The sequence below is a fragment of the Myotis nattereri genome (genome assembly GCF_964212035.1).
Source record: "Myotis nattereri genome assembly, chromosome: Y".
Lineage (NCBI taxonomy): Eukaryota > Metazoa > Chordata > Mammalia > Chiroptera > Vespertilionidae > Myotis > Myotis nattereri.
The window spans coordinates 43,659,500-43,680,159 of NC_138094.1; the positions used below are offsets into that span (position 1 = coordinate 43,659,500).

At 46.7% G+C, this 20,660-nt stretch overlaps 1 pseudogene across 1 annotated transcript in view; it reads left to right on the plus strand.

Annotated features, from left to right (window-relative positions):
* Positions 1-20,660, plus strand: part of LOC308512516 (histone-lysine N-methyltransferase PRDM7-like) — a 45,042-nt pseudogene that overhangs the window by 20,623 nt on the left and 3,759 nt on the right. Inside the window, exons 5-13 of the transcript in view lie at positions 12,692-12,760; positions 12,867-12,973; positions 13,088-13,211; positions 13,360-13,467; positions 17,234-17,253; positions 18,769-18,925; positions 19,515-19,616; positions 19,815-20,086; positions 20,522-20,589. The product of the transcript in view is annotated as a histone-lysine N-methyltransferase PRDM7-like (transcript). The remainder of the gene's footprint in view (positions 1-12,691; positions 12,761-12,866; positions 12,974-13,087; positions 13,212-13,359; positions 13,468-17,233; positions 17,254-18,768; positions 18,926-19,514; positions 19,617-19,814; positions 20,087-20,521; positions 20,590-20,660) is intronic.

A 20,660-nucleotide genomic window follows, 5' to 3' on the forward strand; every position in this document is an offset into this window, starting at 1 on the left:
TCCTCTGAGGGATCCATTCTTCCTCTGGGGGAAATGTCCCTTTCTGTGTCTGAACACTTCACCCTTTGTGGGACATGCACTTTCCTGTTTGCATATGTATCTTCCTTTGAGCGAATCCCACCTTCCTTTGAGGGTATTGCAAATTCTTTGTGAGAATCCTATTTCTAGTGTGGGAACTGCATTCTCTTTTGTGTGAAACTATTTTCATGTGAGGGAGGTGCATATTGGTGTGGTGGAAATGAAACTTCCTGTGGGAGAAGAACTATTCCTGTGGGGGAAATTCACTTGTTCCAAGGAAACCCTTTTTCCCGTGTGTGAAATGCACTTTTCATTATCCAAACCGATTTTCCTGTGTTGGAATCCATCTTCCTGTGGGGATACCAAACTTACGGTGGGGAAGCTTTTGTCCTTTGGTTGAAATTTTCCTTCTGCTTTGGGAAGCCAACGTACTGTGGGGGAAATGCACTTTCCTGTGTGCAGAGCTTTCGACCTGTAATGGAAACGCAACATCCCGTGTGGAAACCAAACTTCTGAATTGTGAACCCTCCTTCCTGTTGGGAAATGTCCCATCCGAAATGAGAACTGATTTTCCTACTGGGGAGTTATCCTTCCATTGTAGGAACCCTTCCTCCTTAAGGGGAAATGCAATTTCCTTTGTGCAGATCTCTCTTCCTGTGAAGAAATGGCCCCTATTTGTGCGAGCATCCTTTCCGTTTTGAGAGCACCTCTTCCTGCGGGGAAACTACCTTCCTTTGAGACATGCTTCCTGCTATGTAGGAAATGCACTTTCCAAAAATGCGGACTTATTATGCTGTGAAGAACATTTCCTCATGTGGGGGAAAAATACTTCCACTGGGGGAACTATTCTTCCTCTGGAGGTAATATCACTTCTGGTGTGTACACACTTCATTCTTTACAGGACATGCAGGATCCTGAGTGCAGAACTATTTCCACTGATGGAAAGCCATCTTCTTGTAGAAACAAAATTTTCCGACTGTGAACCCTCCTTCCTGTGGTGGAAATGACCCTTGTAATGTAGGAACCCATATTCTTGTGGGGGAGTGTACCTTTTGTTTTAGGGACCCTGCTTCCTGTGGGGAAAATGCACTTAACCTTGAGCGGATCTCTTTTCCTGTGATAGCGTCCCATTTTTCTGTGGGGGAAATGCCCTTTCCTGTTGTCGATCTCTCTTCCTGTGGGGGAAATGCAACTTCCTGTGCGGGAATCAAAACTTCCTGTTGGAGAACGCCTATACCTATAGGGAAAACTATTTTCCTTTGAAGAAACCTTATTCTTTTGGGGGAAATGCACTCTCCTGTATGCGCACCTATTATGCTGCGAATGAATCACACATTCATGTGTGGAAACAAACTTCCTCTGGGGAACCATTCTTCCTCTCTAGGAAATGTACCTCCGTGTGTAGACAGTTCATTCTTTGTGGGACGTACTCGTTCCTGTGTGCTGACCTATCTTACATATATGAAAAATCAACTTCCTTTTGGATATAAAACTACCAGACGCAAACACTCCTTCCTGTAGGGGAAGTGTCCCTTCCCGTGTAGGAACACATTTTCCTGTGGGGTAGTGTCTCTTTTGTTTTAGAATCCCTTCTTCCTTTTGTGGACATGCACTTTCCTGTGTGCGGATGACTCTTCCTGTGAGGGTGTGTCAGATTCCTGTGAGGGAAATGCACTTTCCTGTTTGTTGACCTATCTTCCTGTGAGGGAATCACAACTACCTCTGAGGGAATGGAAACTTCCTGTGGGAGAACGCCTCTTCCTGTGGGGGAAACAAACTTCCTGTGAGGAAACCTTCTTCCTGTAGGGGAACTGCACTTTCCTGTATGTGGACCACTTATGTTGTGAATGAATTGCTCCTTCATTTGGGAAAACAATACTTCCTCTGAGGGAGCTATTCTTCCTGTGGAGGTAATGTCCCTTCCCGGATGTCAACCTCTACAGGCCACTGCGGCCTCGATTATCTGTCTGTCCCTTGGTCTGTGTGTCCCTTGGTCACCGACACCAGCTGAGTCTGCTCGCATCTTCCCATTGTGGGTGACTCTCGCAGAAGCGACACAAGGCAGGACAGGGGAGCACGTGCAAGACCCTCCTCTGTCCATTCCCCACCTCCTTCACCCCTCGCTTTCCCCTGCTCCTCCCCGCCTCGCCCACCGAGATCCTCGCCCCTAACGTGGTGGCTTGGGAGACCCTGCAAGACCGCGCTAGAGTGGCCTCCTCGTGTTCTGTCAGGACCTTGCCAGCTGAGGGAGAGTCGGACATTTTATTTTTATCTTATAGACACATCGCAAGGAAAAACATCAGCATAGCTGAATGCTCTGCTCATCATGGTGCCTTTCTTTAGGGGTATGCTGCTTTTTCACAGCCTCCAAATCTTTTCCATTTTGTACTTTTTTCTTGTGTACGTTTTTGTTAATTCTTACCACAGGATATGCTTTTTACAGAGAGAGAAGGAGGGAGGGAGGGAGGGAGGGAGGGAGGGAGGGAGGGAGGGAGGAAGGGAGGGAGGGAGGGAGGAAGGGAGGGATGGAGGGAGGTAGGGAGGGAGAGAGGGAAGAAGGGAGGGAGGAATGGAAGGAGGGGAAAGAGAAGAAACAAAAAGCAAACATGAATATGCAAGAGACACATGGATCTTTGTCTCCCACAGGAGCCCAGACCGGGGCTGGCCATAAAACCTGCGTCCCAGGTATGTGCTCTAGACCAGGAATCCCACCAGAGACCCATCCCTGGGCATCCGAAGTTCTAACCAGCGAACAACACTGGCCAGGGATATTCCTTACGCTTAGCTGATGAGAACACATGTCACTCTTTCTTCTGGCAGAAGGCAGCCAATCTAGGATGATCACTGATCACTGATCTTTCTCTCTGAAATAGTAGAAATGTATCTTTCTAAAAAAACCAACTGTGGCCCTGGCCAGTGTGCCTTAGTGGGGAGAATGTCAGCCTTCAAATTGAAGGGTCCCTAGTTCGGTTCCAGGGCAGGGCACATGCCGGGGTTTTTGTCTCAATACACAGTGGGGATGGGGGGGATACAGGAGGTAGCGGATCCATGATTCTCTCTCATCATTGATGTTTCCATCTCTTTCCCTCTCCCTTCATCTCTGAAATCAATAAAAATATATTTTTTAAAAACACACTGGGTTTCAACACAAAGGTTTAAGATGAATTTTTTTCTCGTGGTACTACCATGTTCCCATGATAACCTGCATCTGGAGCTGCCATCAACAACAGCCTCCCTGGTACTGACAGCATCAATAATGGCCGCCTACAGGGAAAGGACTGCCTCAGGAATGCCCTACAGAGGCCGCTGAGTCTAGTGGGAATAACACCTTCTCCCGATACCCCTGCACCTCACTGCACAGACTGGCTGCCTCCATAATGGTGTCATCCAAGGCACTGGCTGCCGCAATCACAATGGCCGCGGCTGACTGGCTGCCTCAGGAAAGGAGACCGGTGCGGTACTGGCTGCCTTGTTAACGGTGGCCTCCCCAGGACTGACTGCTCCAATCATGGCAGCCTCTAGGTTACGGACTGAATTAGTGAACGCACAGCTTCCCCATGTCAGTGAAGCAGCCAAGGCTTCCCTTGGCAGGGCTGGGACAGGAAGGGGTGCAAAAGCCAGACCCGTGACCTCAGTCCATCCAGGGAAGGAATAATTGCACCCTGGACAGCCTCGGTGATTTTGTAGGGTTTTCTGTAGGTTTTGTTTTTTGTTTGTTTGTTTGTGGTTTTTTGGGTAGAATTTTTCATCAAATTCACAGGACATTAGCTAACATTTCAGCACCACGGACAGAAGCACAAGGTGTTATTTTTTAAAAGGCCACATGAGGGGAGCAGAGGTTCGTTTGTGCAAAGGAATTGGCTGACAGCTTCCTTTATTTATTTTATTTATTTATTTATTTATTTTTTTAATTTATTGCTTAAAGTATTACAAAGGATATTACATATGTGTCCATTTTATCCCCCCGCCCTAGACAGTCCCCTAGCCTCCCCTATCCCCCAATGTCTTATGTCCACTGGTTATGCTTATATGCATGCATACAAGTCCTTTGGTTGATCTCTTACCCCCCTACCTCCTGCCCCCCAACCTTCCCCGGCCTTCCTGATGCAGTTTGACAATCTGTTTGAGGCAGCTCTGCCTCTGTATCTATTATTGTTCAAAATTTTATAATGGTCTCTATTATCCATGAATGAGTGAGATCATGTGGTATTTTTCCTTCATCGACTGGCTTATTTCACTTAGCATAATGCTCTCCAGTTCCATCCATGACGTTGCAAATGGTAAGAGTTCCTTCCTTTTTAGAGCAGCATAGTATTCCTTGGTGTAGATGTACCACAGTTTTCTAATCCATTCATCAACTGATGGACACCTAGGCTGTTTCCAGATCTTAGCTATGGTGAATTGTGCTGCTATGAACATAGGGGTGCATATATCCTTTCTGATTCGTGTTTCTGGTTTCTTGGGATATATTCCTAGAAGTGGGATCACAGGGTCAAATGGGAGTTCCATTTTCAGTTTTTTGAGGAAACTCCATACTGTCTTCCATAGTGGCTGCACCAGTCTGCATTCCCACCAGCAGTGCACAAGTGTTCCTTTTTCTCCACATACTCTCCAGCACTTGTCGTTTGTTAATTTGTTGATCATAGCCAATCTGACAGGTGTGAGGTGGTACCTCATTGCTGTTTTGATTTGCATCTCTCGGATGATTAGTGACTTTGAGCATGTTTTCATATGTCTCTTGGCTTTCTGAATGTCCTCTTTTGAAAGGTGTCTATTTAGGTCCTTTGCCCATTCTTTGATTGGATTGTTTATCTTCCTTTTGTTAAGTTGGATGAGTTCCCTATAGATTTTGGAGATTAGGCCCTTATCAGATATGACATTGGCAAATATGTTTTCCCACACAGTGGGTTTTCTCGTTGTTTTGTTGATGGTTTCTTTTGTTGTGCAGAAGCTTTTTATTTTGATATAGTCCCATTTGTTCATTTTCTCTTTAGTTTCAAGTGCCCTAGGAGCAGTATCAGTGACGAAATTGCTTCGGCATATGTCTGAGATTTTGTTGCCTTTGGATTCTTCTAGAATTTTTATGGTTTCCTGTCGTACATTCAAGTCCTTTATCCATTTTGAGTTTATTTTTTGTGAATGGTGTAAGTTGGTGGTCTAGTTTCATTTTCTTGCATATATCTGTCCAATTTTCCCAACACCATTTATTGAAGAGACTATCTTGGCTCCATTGTATGTTCTTGCCTCCTTTGTCAAATATTAATTGAGCATATTGTTTCGGGCCGATTTCTGGGCTCTCTATTCTATTCCATTGATCTATATGCCTATTCTTGTGCCAGTACCACACAGTTGTGAGAACAGTGGCTTTGTAATACAACTTGATATCTGGAATTGAGATCCCACCTACTTTGGTCTTTTTCAGGATTGCTGTAGCTATTCGGGTTCTTTTTTTATTCCAGATGAATTTTTGGAGAGTTCGTTCTAGATCTCTGAAGTATGCCGTTGGTATTTTAATGGGAAGTGCGTTGAATTTATAGATTGCTTTGGGTAGTATGGACATTTTAACGATGTTGATTCTACCAATCCATGAACACGGTATGTTCTTCCATCTGTTAATGTCTTCCTCTATATCTTTTTTCAACGTCCTGTACTTTTCTGAGTAGAGGTCTTTTACCACTTTAGTTAAGTTTATTCCTAGGTAGCTTAATTTTTTTGGTGCGATGGTAAACGGGATTGTTTTTATAATATCTCTTTCTGAAAGTTCACTATTGGTGTATAGAAATGACTCAGATTTCTTGGGGTTAATTTTGTATCCTGCTACATTGCCAAATTCATGTATTAAGTCTAGTAGCTTTTTGATGGAGTCTCTAGGGTTTTGTATGTATAATATCATGTCGTCTGCAAATAAGGACAGTTTTACTTCCTCTTTTCCAATTTGGATGCCTTTTATTTCTTCTTCTTGCCGAATTGCAATGGCTAACACTTCCAGTACTATGTTGAACAGGAGTGGTGAGAGGGGACATCCCTGCCTTGTTCCTGTTCTTGGGGGAAATGGTGTTAGTTTTTGTCCATTGAGTATGATGTTGGCTGTGGGCCTGTCATATATGGCTTTTATTATGTTGAGGTATGATACTACTACTCCCACCTTGCTGAGAGCTTTTATCAAAAATGGGTGTTGAATTTTGTCAAATGCTTTTTCTGCATCAATTGATATGACCATGTGGTTTTTTTCTTTCAATTTGTTTATGTGATGTATCACGTTTATTGATTTGCGGATATTGTACCATCCTTGCATCCCTGGGATAAATCCTACTTGGTCATGGTGTATGATCTTTCTGATGTACTGCTGGATCCGATTTGCTAAGATTTTGTTGAGGATTTTGGCATCAAGGTTCATGAGGGATATTGGCCTGTAATTCTCTTTCATTGTGTTGTCTTTACCTGGTTTTGGTATTAGGGTGATGCTGGCTTCATAGAATGAGCTTGGAAGTGTTCCTTCCTCTTGAATTTTTTGTAGTAGTCTGAGGAGGATAGGTTTTAGTTCTTCCTTGAATGTTTGGTAAAACTCCCCTGTGAAGCCGTCTGGTGCTGGGCTTTTGTTTGCTGGAAGCCTTTTGATGACTGCTTCAATTTCTTCCATAGTTATTGGCCTGTTGAGATTGTTAGATTCTTCCTGATTGAGTTTTGGAATGTTGTATTTTTCTAGGAATTTGTCCATTTCCTCCAGGCTGTCTAGTTTGTTGGAGTAGAGCTGTCCATAGTATTTTTTTAACAATCATTAGTATTTCTGTGGGGTCTGTGGTTATTTCGCCTCTATCGTTTCTGGTTTTGTTTATTTGGGTCCTCTCTCTTTGCTTCTTGGTGAGTCTGGCTAGAGGTTTGTCAATCTTGTTTATCCTTTCAAAGAACCAGCTCTTGTTTTCATTGATTTTCTGTATTGTTTTTTTGGTCTCTATGTCATTTATTTCTGCTCTAATCTTTATTATCTCCTTCCTTCTGCTCAATCTGGGGTTTTCTTGTTGCTCTCTTTCTAATTCTTTGAGTTGTAGAGTTAGCTGATTTACTACCATTTTTTCTTGTTTTTTTTTTTTGTGATAAGCCTGTAGAGCTATAAACTTCCCTCTCAGGACTGCTTTCATTGTGTCCCATAGGTTTTGGATTGTTGTGTTTTCATTATCATTAGTTTCCAGGATGTTTCGAATTTCTTCTTTGATTTCATTGGTAACCCAATCAATATGTAATGGCATGCTATTCAGCTTCCAGGTGTTTGAGTACTTTGGGTTGTTTTTATTGTAGTTTATTTCTAATATTATGCCATCGTGGTCTGCGAAGACGCTTTTTATGATTTCAATCTTCTTGAATTTGGGGATACTTTGCTTGTGACCCAATATATGGTCTATTTTTGAATATGTCTTATGAGCATTTGAGTAGAATGTATATTCCCTGGCTTTGGGGTGAAGTGTTCTGAAGATGTCTATTAAGTCCATCTGATCTAGTGAGTCATTTAGGATTGCTGTATCTTTGCTGATTGTTTGTCTAGAGGGCTTATCCAGTGTTGTCAGTGGTGTATTAAAGTCCCCTACTATGATTGTATTGTTGTGGATCTCTCCTTTGATATCTTCCAGGAGTTTTTTTTATGAATTTGGGTGCTCCTGCATTGGGTGCATATATGTTTACCAGAGTTATATCTTCTTGTTGTATTGATCCCTTTAGTATTAGGAAGTGGCCTTCCTTATCTCTTGTTATGGCCTTCACTTTGAGGTCTATTTTGTCCGATATAAGTATTGCTACCCCAGCTTTCTTTTCCTTTCCATTTGCCTGAAAGATATTTTTCCATCCTTTCACTTTCAGGCTGTGTGAGTCCCTTCTAAGGAGGTGGGTTTCTTGTAGACAGCAGATGTATGGGTCATGTTTTTTTTATCCATTCAGCCACTCGATATCTTTTGTTTGGAGCATTTAGTCCGTTTACATTTAAAGTTATTATTGAAAGGTACTTGTTTGTAGCCATTTCTGTTTTTGTGTGGCTGTTTTCTTTCTGAGCTTTTTATTTCTTATTTTTATACCAGTCCCTTTAGCATTCCTTGCATTGCTGGCTGGGTGGTAATAAACTCCCTTAGCCTTTTTTTGTCTGTGAAGCTTCTTATTTCCCCTTCAAGTTTGAATGATAGCCTTGCTGGATAGAGTATTCTTGGATTCAGTCCTTTGCTTTGCATCACTTTGTAAATTTCTGTCCATTCTTTTCTGGCCTGATGTGTTTCTGTTGAGAAATCATTTGACAATCTAATGGGAGATCCCTTGTATGTAACTTTCCGTCTCTCTTTTGCAGCCTGTAGGATTCTCTCTTTGTCCGGAACATTTGCCATGGTAATTATGATGTGTCTTGGTGTGGGTTTTTTTTTGGTTCACCTTGTTTGGGACTCTCTGGGCTTGCGTGACTTTTTTCTTCCCCACCTCAGGGAAGTTTTCTGATATTATTTCTTCTAATAGGTTTTCTAATCCTTGTTCATCCTTCTGTTGTTCTGGTACCCCTATTATTCGTATGTTGTTTCGTTTCATGTTGTCCCAAAGCACCCTTAGGCTCTCCTCCTGACTTTTCATTTTTTTTCTCCAATTGCAGTTCAGTTTGGGTGTGTTTTGCTTCCTTTTCTTCTAATTCACTAATTCGGTCCTCCGCTTCTCCTAGTCTACTGTTGATACTTTCAATGGAGTTTTTCATTTCAGCTATATCACTCTTCATTTCTCCTTGGGTCTTACTTAAGTTGTTGATTTTTTCATCTGTTTCTTCTAGCTTCTTGCAGAGGTTGTCGATTTTTTCCTCCATCCGGTTTGTGCACTCTAGGACCCTTATTCTGAATTCTTTTTCTGTCATGTTGCCTGCCTCTGTATTACTTAGCTGCTTTTCTGGAGAGTCCTCCTACTCTTTCCTTTGGGGGTTTCTTTGTCTACGCATGTTTGATCTCACTGACATATCTAGACATTGAGTCGTTCAGTGGTTGCTCCCTTGGTGGCAGTGACTCCTTGGTCTGTGGTTGCTCTTCGGGCAGTTGCGGTAGCAGCTGCTCTTCAGTTGGCAGCAGCTCCTCTGGTGGGTGCTGTTCACAGCTGTGGTGGCTCTTCGGGCTGGTGGGGCGAGGTTTCACGTACAGCTGCTGTTCCTCAGCAGAGGGTGTTGTTGCTCAGGAGGTTGCTGTTGCTTGGATCTGCTGCGTTGATTTAAAGGCACAAAATACAACACAACAAGGCACCACGTACCAGGCACTATACACAAATATATTCACGATATTAATAACCCCAAATAAAGGTGACCACCTGAATTAAGAGAATTAGGGGATAAGGAAGAAGGAAGAGAAAAAGATAAAAGAGGAAAAAGAAAAGTAGGGACCAAAAAAAGGAGTGCAAAAATGAAATTGGGAAAAAGGAGGGGGGAAAATTAAAGCGAGAAAAGAAAAGAAAAGAAAAAGAAAGAGCGAAAAGAGAGAATGAAGTGGAAGAGGGGAGGAGACTTATTTTATACGAGGAGAATACTCCTACAGAACAGCCATTAATCCCAACAAATTCCAGCAACAGCTCCCTGGAGATGAATGCAAACTAGAAACAACCAATAATATAACGATGAAAATAGAATGGAGAACACTAATCCCAAAATAAAATAAAGAGAAAATAAAATGGCACTTTAAAAAAAATGGTAAAATGGTAGCAGTAATAATACTGGTTAAAAGTAAGAAGGTAGTAAATAAAAGGGTAAAATCAGGTGATGGAAAAAAGAAGAAAGAAAAAAAAAAGGAAAAAAAGGAGAAAAAAAAACAAAGAAAAAAAATTTGGTTCCGTAGTTAAAAGGTGAAAAAAGAAAAAAAAAATTGCAGTAGTGAAGGTCCTTCGGTTCTTCTATTCTTCAGTGTGGCTCGCCTTAGACCTGCCAGGTATTCAGGAGAGTGTTGATTTTCCCTGCGATACACTGTTCCTCTGTGTTGTCAACCACAGTCCTTTTTTTAAAGCAAGCCGCATTTGTTTCCCAGACTGCCTTATTTTGTGTTTAGCAACGAGTCAGTTTGTGGGTCAGCCTCTGGGTGGGAGTGTTCTGGGGTTGGCCTCTGAGGCTATAGGGCCTCTCTGTCCAGTGGAGGTTCACTGCCCAGAGCTGGCTGCGTAATAGTTAGTTACCGGGGCTGTGTTGTTGCTGGGATTGAAAATCCCTCTATAGGCCAGACCCTGTTAACTCCCAGGTACTGATCAGGTTATTTTAATCCTTGATCTCCTACAGGGTGGAATCTGGGTGTGGCTGTGCTCCTTGCCTGGGGGCTGGGGGGAGGAGTCTCACTCTCCAGAGAGAATGTCTGCCCCGGACCTGGGCTCCGGGGTGTCTCAGAACTCAATTCGCTGCCACCTCTCCCGGCCCCCCTTCTCTCCTCAGTCTCTCCCCAGATTCCACTCCTCCGCACACTCTCCCTCTCTTCAGCACAGGTGAGTGTCTGTATCCGAAATGTCCCATGAACAGGATTCAGTAAAACCAAACAAACAAACGCTGGCCGCGGAAACGGGAAAGGCTTGGTTTCTGTAGGCTTCTTCTCTTACCGGGACTGCATGGTCTGGTCAGCTCTTCAGGCTGCCCCCTTTAGGCTCAGTCCTCTGTGATCACAGAACCCAGCTCTCAGTTCCCCTGGCGGTTCTCCTTTCCCCTGTCAGGGGCTGTGCCTGTCCCAAGGGACGCGGCTGTCTGCCACGCGGTCTCCCTCCGACTCTCTGGGTTCAGAGGTCTGGCAAACTTTCCTGCCCAAATCCCTGGGCTTTTACCTTTCCAGGGGAGTTCTGGTCTTCCCGGCTGCAAACCGTCTCACCAGCTGAGCGATTTTGCCAATTTGGGGTGGATGTTACTAGTTTCAGCTGCTCACTTCATTTGCTCCAGGACACGACCTGGGACACGTCTGCCTATACCGCCACCATCTTGCTCTTCCACTCGACAGCTTCCTTTAAGGCAGTGGTTCTCAACCTTCCTAATGCCGCCACCCTTGAATACAGTTCTTCATGTTGTGCTGACCCCCAACCATGAAATTTTTTCGTTGCTACTTCATCACTGTAATGTTACCACTGTTATGAATCGTCATGTAAATATCAGATATGCAGGATGTATTTTCATTGTTACACACTGAACATAATTAAAGCGTAGTGATTCATCACAAAAACAATATATAATTATACATGTGTTTTCCAATGGTCTTAAGCGACCCCTGTGAGAGGGTCGTTTGACCCCCAAAGGGGTCGCGACCCACAGGTTCAGAACCGCTGGTCTAGTGGGAATCCCTGTTTCCCAGAACGCAACTCCCCACCTACCATCTGGTCCTCTCGCTAAGGAAGCCAACAAATGCGCCTGGAAGACAGTCCGGGACCTAAACACCGTCGGGTGGAAGAGAGACTCGGTCAGGCGGCAGGAAGGCCGCCTCAGCCCAACACCTGTCCTGGCTGGGGGCTCCCGGCTCCCGGGGTCCCGCCCATACGCAGCGGGAATCCAAGCCCTGGACACCTCCCAGTGGCTGAAGGCTTCTTGACGGACACTCGCAGGACCCAGGGCAGCCAATCACCATGGGGGGTTGGGAGCGCAGGGCGGGCTCTTTCCTCAGGATTCTCTCCTTGACTGGCAGGAAGGCTCCACCTCCATGGCCCGCCCTTTTCGCGTTTCTGACCGCCCATTGGCAGGCCGGGCCCCGTGACCACAGCACTCATTGGCGGCTGGCGCTGACGCTCTGGAGGCAGGAAGCTCCCCCTCAGCCGGCCGCACACCGCCTGAGGGCGGGAGCACGCGGCCAGGAGCGCGGGTTTGAGGGGACCTCGGCCAGGTTCGCAGTGCGGCCTGGAGACAGACAGGAAAACGGGAGCCTTGCGTGGGAACCCCTTTGCCGCTGGCCTTCAAACCCCCAGCCGAAGACCCAGGGTGTCCTCCCGAGAGGCTCCCACTCTGTCAGCCTCCAGGGACCCCAAGTGCGCTATCCCGGAGGACCCCCGGTCTCAGCGCCCAGAGGAACGCTCAATCCCCCAAAGGTCAGACACAGCACACCCCGAGCCTGGGCTCCCTAACCACGGCACCCAGGAAGACCAAATCCCCAACTCCGAGACAGAAACCCTGGAGGCTGTCCCTGAGACCCCAAATCTCTTCACAGGAGTCCCAAATCCTCTGACCCGAGCACCCAACTTTCCTGGCAAGAAAGACCCGGATTCTGTCCAGCGGGCCCATCTCCTAAGCCGGAGACGTCTCTGCCCCTTGAGGCGCCTCCTCCCGCGTGCATTGCTCCTGAATCGTGGGTGCCATTCCCGAACCCGGTTCCTCTCGGCACAGCCCCCCCCCCCCATTGTAAAGGCGAACCACCTCCACCCCCAAGGGCCCTCAACGCCCCCACCGCGCCCCTCAGACCCCTCTGACCGCGCCCCTCAGATCCCTCTGAGCACGCCAATCAGACCCCCCTGACCGCGCCCCTCAGACCCCCCAGACCGCTCCCCGCAAATCCCCCAGACCGCTCCCCTCAGACCCTCCAGACTCCTCACCTCAGTCTCCCCTGACCGCGCCCCTCAGACCTCCCAGACCGCTCCCCTCAGACCCCCCACCGTGCCCCTCAGACCCCCCAGAACGCGCCCCTCAGTTCCCCCTGACTGCGCCTCTCAGTCCCTGGAACGCGCCCCTCAGACCCCCCTGTCCGGGCCCCTCAGTACCCCCTGGGACCCCCCAACCGCGGCGGGAAGGAGGCGCCCCCTAGTGGGTCATAATGGCCGCGGCCCCGGTCTGTCTGGGGGTTGGGGGGGTGGGGGGGGTTTGCCCTGCAAGGTGGGAGCGGTCCCCTCAGCGCCTCCTCCTCCCACAGGCACCGTGTCCTCGGGAGGGGACTCTGCTGGCGGCACCATGGACCCGGACAGGGACCTGCAGGAGCGCCCCGTGGAGGAGGCGGGGAGAGCGGGGCATAGGCCTAAGGTAAGGGGGTCCGAGGGGGTGGAGGTGGGGACGGGGGTGGGGACGGGGTGGAGGCGGGGCGCCGCCCCTCGGGCCGGGGAGGACGGATGGACGGACGGACGGTCTCTCCCCCAGTCCAGGGCCGCCTGCAGGGACGTGTCCATCTACTTCTCCCGGGAGGAGTGGGCGCAGATGGGCGCCTGGGAGCGAGCGCGGCACCGCAACGTGAAGAGCAACTACGAGGCGCTGCTCAGCATGGGTGAGCGAGGGGGGACGGGGCCGCGGGGTGGGCGGGGCGGGGGTGCTCCGTCCAGGGCCCCGGGCTCTGCCCCCGCCAAGCGCTGGCTCTGCTGTTTGTCCCTCAGCTCTTCGCCTGCAGGACAGACTCTTTCTTTCTCTCCTTCCAGGTCTCAGGGCCCCTCGACCCGCGTTCATGTGTCGCCGCGGGAGGACGGCCAGGCCCCGGGTGGAGGACTCCGAGGACTCGGATGACGAGTGGACCCCGAGGCCACGAGGTGCGGGCGGAGGGCGCGCAGCTGCCTGACCCTGACCTGGTGTAGGTCGGGCGGCCTCTCGGGAGTTACCGGGGAGGAGCAAGAGGCAGAGCAGTTACACAGCCAGGGGCTGTTCACATAAACCCCTTTCTATGAATCATTTATTTTACAGAGAGAGAGAGAGACAGAGAGAGACAGAGAGAGAGAGAGAGAAACAGGTGAGAGAGAAACCTCCATGGCTGCCTCCTGCCGGCCCCCCACCTCACGGTTCATAGGTCGTGGCTCAACCACTGGGCCACACTGGCCAGGGTCATAAAACCTCTTTCAATGTGTAACAATAATTATATACAGATTTAGTGTTGACACTATCACAGAGGTCCCCCATTTCTCCCCCTTTTCTCACCTTCACCCAGACCCACCCCCCAAATCTACAATAATGAAACCATAATATGCAAATCCAGGGCGGACCAGCTGAAGGACCCACCAGATGACCAGGCTATGACACCCACTGGCGCCAGGCCAGCCAAGGCCTGTGAAACGCAATTGGTCCGGCCCCCCAATCCCCCATGATGCCCTGCAGAGAGAGGCCCAGGCCACTAGCCACTGGGTCATCAATGGGGGCTCCCCGTCACCCCAAAGAGGGAGGCCCAGGCCACCAATGCAGAGCTGGGGCTACTGAACGGGACCTCCCTCTGCAAGCGATGGATCGCAGGACTTCCAGACTGTCAGAGCCACAGAGGGCACAGGCCGGGCTCAGGAATTCCCCCCCACCACCACCACCACCACCACCGCCATTCCCACGGTGCAGAAATTTATAAATTTCGTGCAATGGTGCTCTAATATATATATTTTTTAAGCTGTTCTCTCTCCGGGAGCACACAGACCCCTCACCCTTTCCCCTCTCCTCCCCCCAACCCCCACTCGGTGTGCATCTCCTAAACTAAGGGACCCAGGAGACTTGCACCAGGGAGTCCGGGCAGGGGCAGCTCATTCAGGCTAACCCCCTGAACCTGGCTCCAAGGCCCCTTTTCTATGACTTTCCAATGAGCCAAAGCCGCCCGCCTAGGCTGAACTCTTTCCTTTAACCTTTCTAGAGCAACACAGCAGCCCAGCCTAAGCTCTCTCCTGCTGCTGCTTCTATCCTTGTTTCACTGTCCCTAGTTTTAATAAACATTCTCTCAAAATAAAAATAATTGAATAGCCATGTCTCGGTGGCTCCGTTGGTTGGAGCATCCTCCCATACACCAAAAAGGTTTCGTGATCCATCCCCAGTCGGGGTGTGTATGGGATACAACTCATCGATGTTTCTCTCTCACATCCATGTTTCCCTCTCTTTCTTCCTCTTCTTCTCTCTCTAAAATCAATAAGCATATATTCTCAGGTGAGGATGAAAAAATAATAATACAGGAGTATAAATGGTGGTGGAAAAAATAAAATAGAATAATAATATAATTGTATACTTATAGAACATTAACAAGTAAGTATACAAAAATATAACAGTGAGTAAAAAATAACTAATTCAGAAGAGTTGTGATCACATAGAAGGAGGAAGTTTTGACAGGTGAGCAGTGCTCTAAGACCTGCATGGGGACATATGGGAAAATTATTACTCATGGTAGTTAGGGGGTTGGGTTGTGGGCCAGGGTAGGAAGTAGTTCATCATTGTATCAGGTTCCATGGCAGCCATGGCATCATCTGCCAGGTTTCATGAAAGTCTGATTGGTAGGGTCTGTAGTTCCATGGGTCTGAGGTTGAAACATAGCTGAAGTCACGACGTTATGTCCAGCTTGCCCGAAACTCTGTTTATGTGGTGACTAGACCTGAGTCTTTGTCCCTAAGACTGTGTGATGCTGATCAGAATCTAGTGATTAGAGAAGGTGGTCACAATCCAAATGTGCAAAGGAGGAAGGATAAGAAAGAAAGGAGCCAAGGTGGTCCTGGTGCCTTGTCCAAGGTGGACTGGACAAGGCCAGTGTGAAGACAGAAGACAGAGAGGAGAAAGCGCTGGGTTACAGAGTAGAGATTCTTTGCAGTTACATGACCTTTATTATACTTGTGTCATGAAAGGCCAATTTTTTATTTTTGCTTTTTAGGGCAATTTTATTTTTTAAATCCTCACCCAAGGATATTCATTGAATTTAGAGAGAGGAAGGGAGGGAGACAGAAAGGGAGACAGAAACATCAATGTGAGAGAGGAACATCCATCAGTTGCCTCCTGTGTAGGCCCCAATAAGGATCAAACCGGAAACCTTTTGGTGTAAAACATGGTACTCCAACCAACTGAGATGCCCAGCCAGGGATAGGCCACTCTACACAAATAAAAGAGAAACATGCAAATTGGTGTCACTCTGCCAGGCCCGCCAGCCAATCAGGATACACATGCAAATTAACCCAACAAAGATGGCAGTTAATTTGCCTAACCAGGGCAGCCGCTGAGAGAAGACTGAAGGCTCTGGCTGGAGTGAAGACTGAAGACGGAAGAGGCTTGGCTTCTCCTCAGTGGCTGGAGCAAAGGCCTGGGACCCCGGTGCCAGAGGAAATCTAGTGCAGGCAGCCAGGGGAAGGAAGGCCTATTGCGTGAATCTTTGTGCAACGGGCTTCTACTTTAAATATATATATTGAACAGAGGATGAAGTACAGATGGGGTTTTGTCTATTTTTTTAAAATATATTTATTGATTTCAGAGAGGAATTCAGAGAGATCAAAACATCAATGATGAGAGAGAGCCATCGATTGGCTGCCTCCTGCACACCTGTGATGAGCCCGCAACCCAGGCATGCACCCTTGGCTGGAATAGAACCCAGGACCATTCCATCCGCAGGTTGATGCTCTATCCACTGAGCCAAGCTGGCTAGGGCTATTTTTTAACATTTTAAGAAAATTAGCTGATGCTCCCAATAAAAGCATAAGCCTAATGAAACCTCAGGAAACATTTTCCAATCATCCTTGGTCTGTCCTGGGATTACTCTATAATTCAGAATTCTGAAAGATAAAAATCTCCAGATTTTGAAACAATTACCAACCAAAACTGATTTCTCACACGGCAGGCGTGGCTCAGAGATTAAGTGTCGACCTATGAACCAGGAGGTCACAGTTCAATTCCCGGTCAGGGCACACGGCCAGTTTGATCCCTGGTGTGGGGTATTCAGGAGGCAGCTAATCCATGATTCTCTATCATCATTGATGTTTCTCTCTCTCTCTCCCTCGCCCTCTCCCTTCCTCTCTGAAATTATATATATTATTGATTTCTCACCATCTTTTAGCTAAACCTTCTTGGGTGGCCCTCAGAGTGGAACAGAATAAACATCAGAAGGTGAGTATTTCCCAAATCCTGTGGAAAAGAAAATCTTCCTCCTGGATGCAAATGCAGGGAAGAGGAGGAAAAATCAGAGTGCCACCTTCCTTTCCTGACCTCTTCAACAAAATGCCCAATATCATCTTAGTCGTTAATAACATCAGCAACAATAGTAGCTACCACGGGTCTTATCTTCACAATGCTTCAGACTCTAAGAATTCTACGTGCATAAACTCACTTAAACCTTACCACAACCCTATGAGGTAGGTACTATAAGTATCACCATTTCTGATGAGGAAACTGAGGTTTCAGACATATACTAGTGTTTGATTGTATGTCTGAAATCACAGTATCGGTGGTCGTGCAATCTAATCCATAGCTTCATCTCTAAACCACTTACAAGCTCATTAAAATTTCCATAGTTTTATGCACTTTCCACTGTCTCATCCATACATGATTACATCTTTCACTGACTGATGATTCCAAACGCAGTTCTGCTCTGCTATGCTCCAGTGAGAAATGCACTAAGACTTCCGACTTGCAGAAGCTCACTGATATATAGGCAGTTTGCATGGTGCATGGTCCCAGATGAAGATGGATATAGCAACCCCAGCATCAGAGCCTCCCAGTCAAATAAAAGAAAGCCTCTCAACTCTGGGGTGCTTCAGGTTTGACGATTCAGAAACAATAAACAATAAATAAAGTGACTTAAGAACTTCATAGAGATGACACACTATTCAATAGAAGCTCATCTGGAACTGGTTTTGAATGCTCATTCCAGTCAGAAGAAGTATGGCTTCTTTCTCTGAGCTCTAATTAGGCCAGTGTCATCTTGTTTGAATCATTGGCTCCGCCTGCCTACCTCTGCATTGTGAGCTCTTTGGTTCACACCAGATTCTTCTCAGAAGTCCCAGGCCCAGCTCAGGGTCCCTGAGGGCCTCCTGAATGTTTGCTGAAAGAGTGCTTTCAAATTTACAAATTAAACTAGAGTAGGGTCAAAGAATAATGAAGATAAATTACACGTGATTTCAAATATAGAGATGGCTGAGAGGGACATTGATAGCAGGACTGTAATCTCACATTCATACTGTATCAAAGTGCTCACAGAACACTTTGGTGAACATCATTATATTTCATGTTCATTATAACATTAAGAATTAGCATGTTATAGGTCAGGAAAATGAAGAGAACAGGCTAGTAGCACAACCTTATTCAAACAGAATTGGTGGGAACCAACTAATCTAATTACAACTATTCTTTCCATGATATAGTAAATTGCACATTTTAGCATAATTTCCTTTATTGTCATGGTAGGTTTCTGCCAGCCATTTCTTTTTAAAAAATATGTTTTTACTGATTTGAGAGAGAGAGGAAGGGAGAGAAGCATCAGTGAGAGAGAAAAACATGGATCAATAACCCGTAACTGGGGCATGTGCCCTGACTGGGAATGGAACCGGCAACCCTTCAGTTCAACCAACTGAGCTACACCAGCCAGGGCTCTGCCAACTATTTCTTTCTTTCTTTTTTTCTTAATCCTCACCCAAGGATATTTTCTCATTGATTTTTAGGGGGAATAGAAAAAAGAGGGAGAGAAAGAGAGAAATATCAATGTGAGAGACACACATAATGACTGGTGGCCTCCTGCATAAGCCCAGACCAAGGTCCAGGCCAGGGAGGAGGGTCCTGCAACCAAGGAACTCGCGCTTGACGAGAATTCAACTCAGGACCCTTCAGTCTGCAGGCCGACACTCTATCAACTGAACTACACTGGTTAGGGCCCAACTATGTCTTATTCTCTTCCCAGTATCCTTCATTCTCAATGTGCTATAAAAGAAAGAGCCTTAAGGCATGGGTTCTAGTCTTCGATTCAAAACCCACATTGGTCATTTCTTTTTCCTCTAATTTTCATACTTCCCCGGTATTTCCAAGAGTTGTTGAAGTGTTCATTAAAGTCATGTATATCATAAACCCTACATAATTAAATAAATGTACGTTACATTTATTTCCCTTTGCCTTTCACACTGAAGGCAAAGTCCAGGGCGCCATTAAGTAATGAGTCCAGTTTGAAGGAATTGTCAGGAACAGCAAATTTGTTGACCACAAGTGGCTCAGAGCAGACCCAGAAACCAGTGCCCCCTCCTGGAGAAGCAAGTACCTCTGGAAAGCACCCTAGATCAAAATTGGGTAAGTTCAACAATTTGGAGATTTCAGTTCCACTCATTCCTCTAGAAAGGCTGGTCAGTATAGCCTAGGTATGTGGGGTGGACTTTCAACAGGCCTGGATTTGAAACTGGAGTTAGCACTGAAGCTTTGAGCTAATCTTCCAAACTCTCTGAGCTCCTGAATGCTAATGTATACAGTGAACATAAGGAAACATGGGACACATATAGTTTGAAAGCATTAAATTAAATCTCAAACAATTGGCACATGCAAGTTGTCCAATAAATCCATCTGTGATAATAGCACCCATATTCTCTTGGTGTTGTGTGCCCAGATCTTTACTCAGTGCCTAACACATAACGTGCCCTCAATACATACTTTATGAATGACCAAAGCTTGGAAGGTTGAACCTGATAATGGGATCATCTAGAAACTAAAATTGAATCAGCCATCGGTAGTCAGTGTTGCGTACTAGTCTTTTAGTTAATGGAGGAAAATACCAGATACTATAAAGAACAGGTGATCATTTGATGGGAAGACATTGTGTGCTTTCTGACAAGTCAGGGACTCATGTTCCAGACCCACTTCGTTCACCAGCTCTTCTCTCATGTAGACCTCAGGAGAAAGGAGATCGAAGTGAAGATGTATAGCCTACGAGAGAGAAAGGGCCATGTCTACCAAGAGATCAGCGAGCCCCAGGACGATGACTACCTGTGTAAGCTCACCCTAACCAAGGAGCATGTTATGTCCTTGATGCAATAATTTCACTGGTCTTTGGGTGCCCAAATCATTCCCTTCCTCTCGTGACCGGGAATATAGGATTGAGGCTCACTGATGGGAGCTCTTTCTGAAACTCTTCAAGTGCAGGGACATGCACTGCACCCTGACTAATCCCTGTTGCTCTTGCCTCCAGATTGTGAGAAGTGTCAGAACTTCTTCATTGACAGCTGTGCTGTGCACGGGCCTCCTACGTTTGTAAAAGACAGTGCCGTGGACAAGGGGCATGCCAACCGCTCAGCCCTCACTGTGCCCCCTGGGTTGAGAATCGGACCATCAGGCATCCCTGAGGCTGGGCTTGGAGTGTGGAATGAGGAATGTGATCTGCCGGTGGGCCTGCACTTTGGCCCTTATGAGGGTCAGATCACAGAAGATGAAGCCACAGCCAACAGCGGCTACTCCTGGCTGGTGAGAACTTTACCTCTTCCCTGTCCTCTGGCTTCCCGGCCCTCCTGTGGCTTGGATTGCCCCACCTTCTACATGCTAGGACATGGATGGGGACCATATGGTTAGTTAGCTCTGTGTACTGGGCGGACTTTGCATGAACATGGAGCTCCTCTCTAAGGATCAGAGGGTAAATGGGAGCAAAGTGGTACAGACTCCTCCCTTGTGGGGCTCCTGCTTAGTGGACAAATTGACTAAGAAGTGTAGATGATGAGTAAGAAAAATGTCCTGTGATCACCATTGGCAGTTGAATCACCATGCAGGCTGAAAGAGATTTGATGACACTAGAATAAAGTAATTATTCTATTATATACACTCAAACTCACACACACACACACACACACACACACACACACACACACACACACACAGCCTTTAACTTCTTTTCCTGAAATGCAGATCACCAAAGGGAGAAACTGCTATGAGTATGTGGATGGAAAGGATACATCTCAGGCCAACTGGATGAGGTAAGGTCACTAGGCTTCTGGGTGCCGGAGAGGACACTCATGCCTCACAAACCACATGTCTGTCCTTCCCA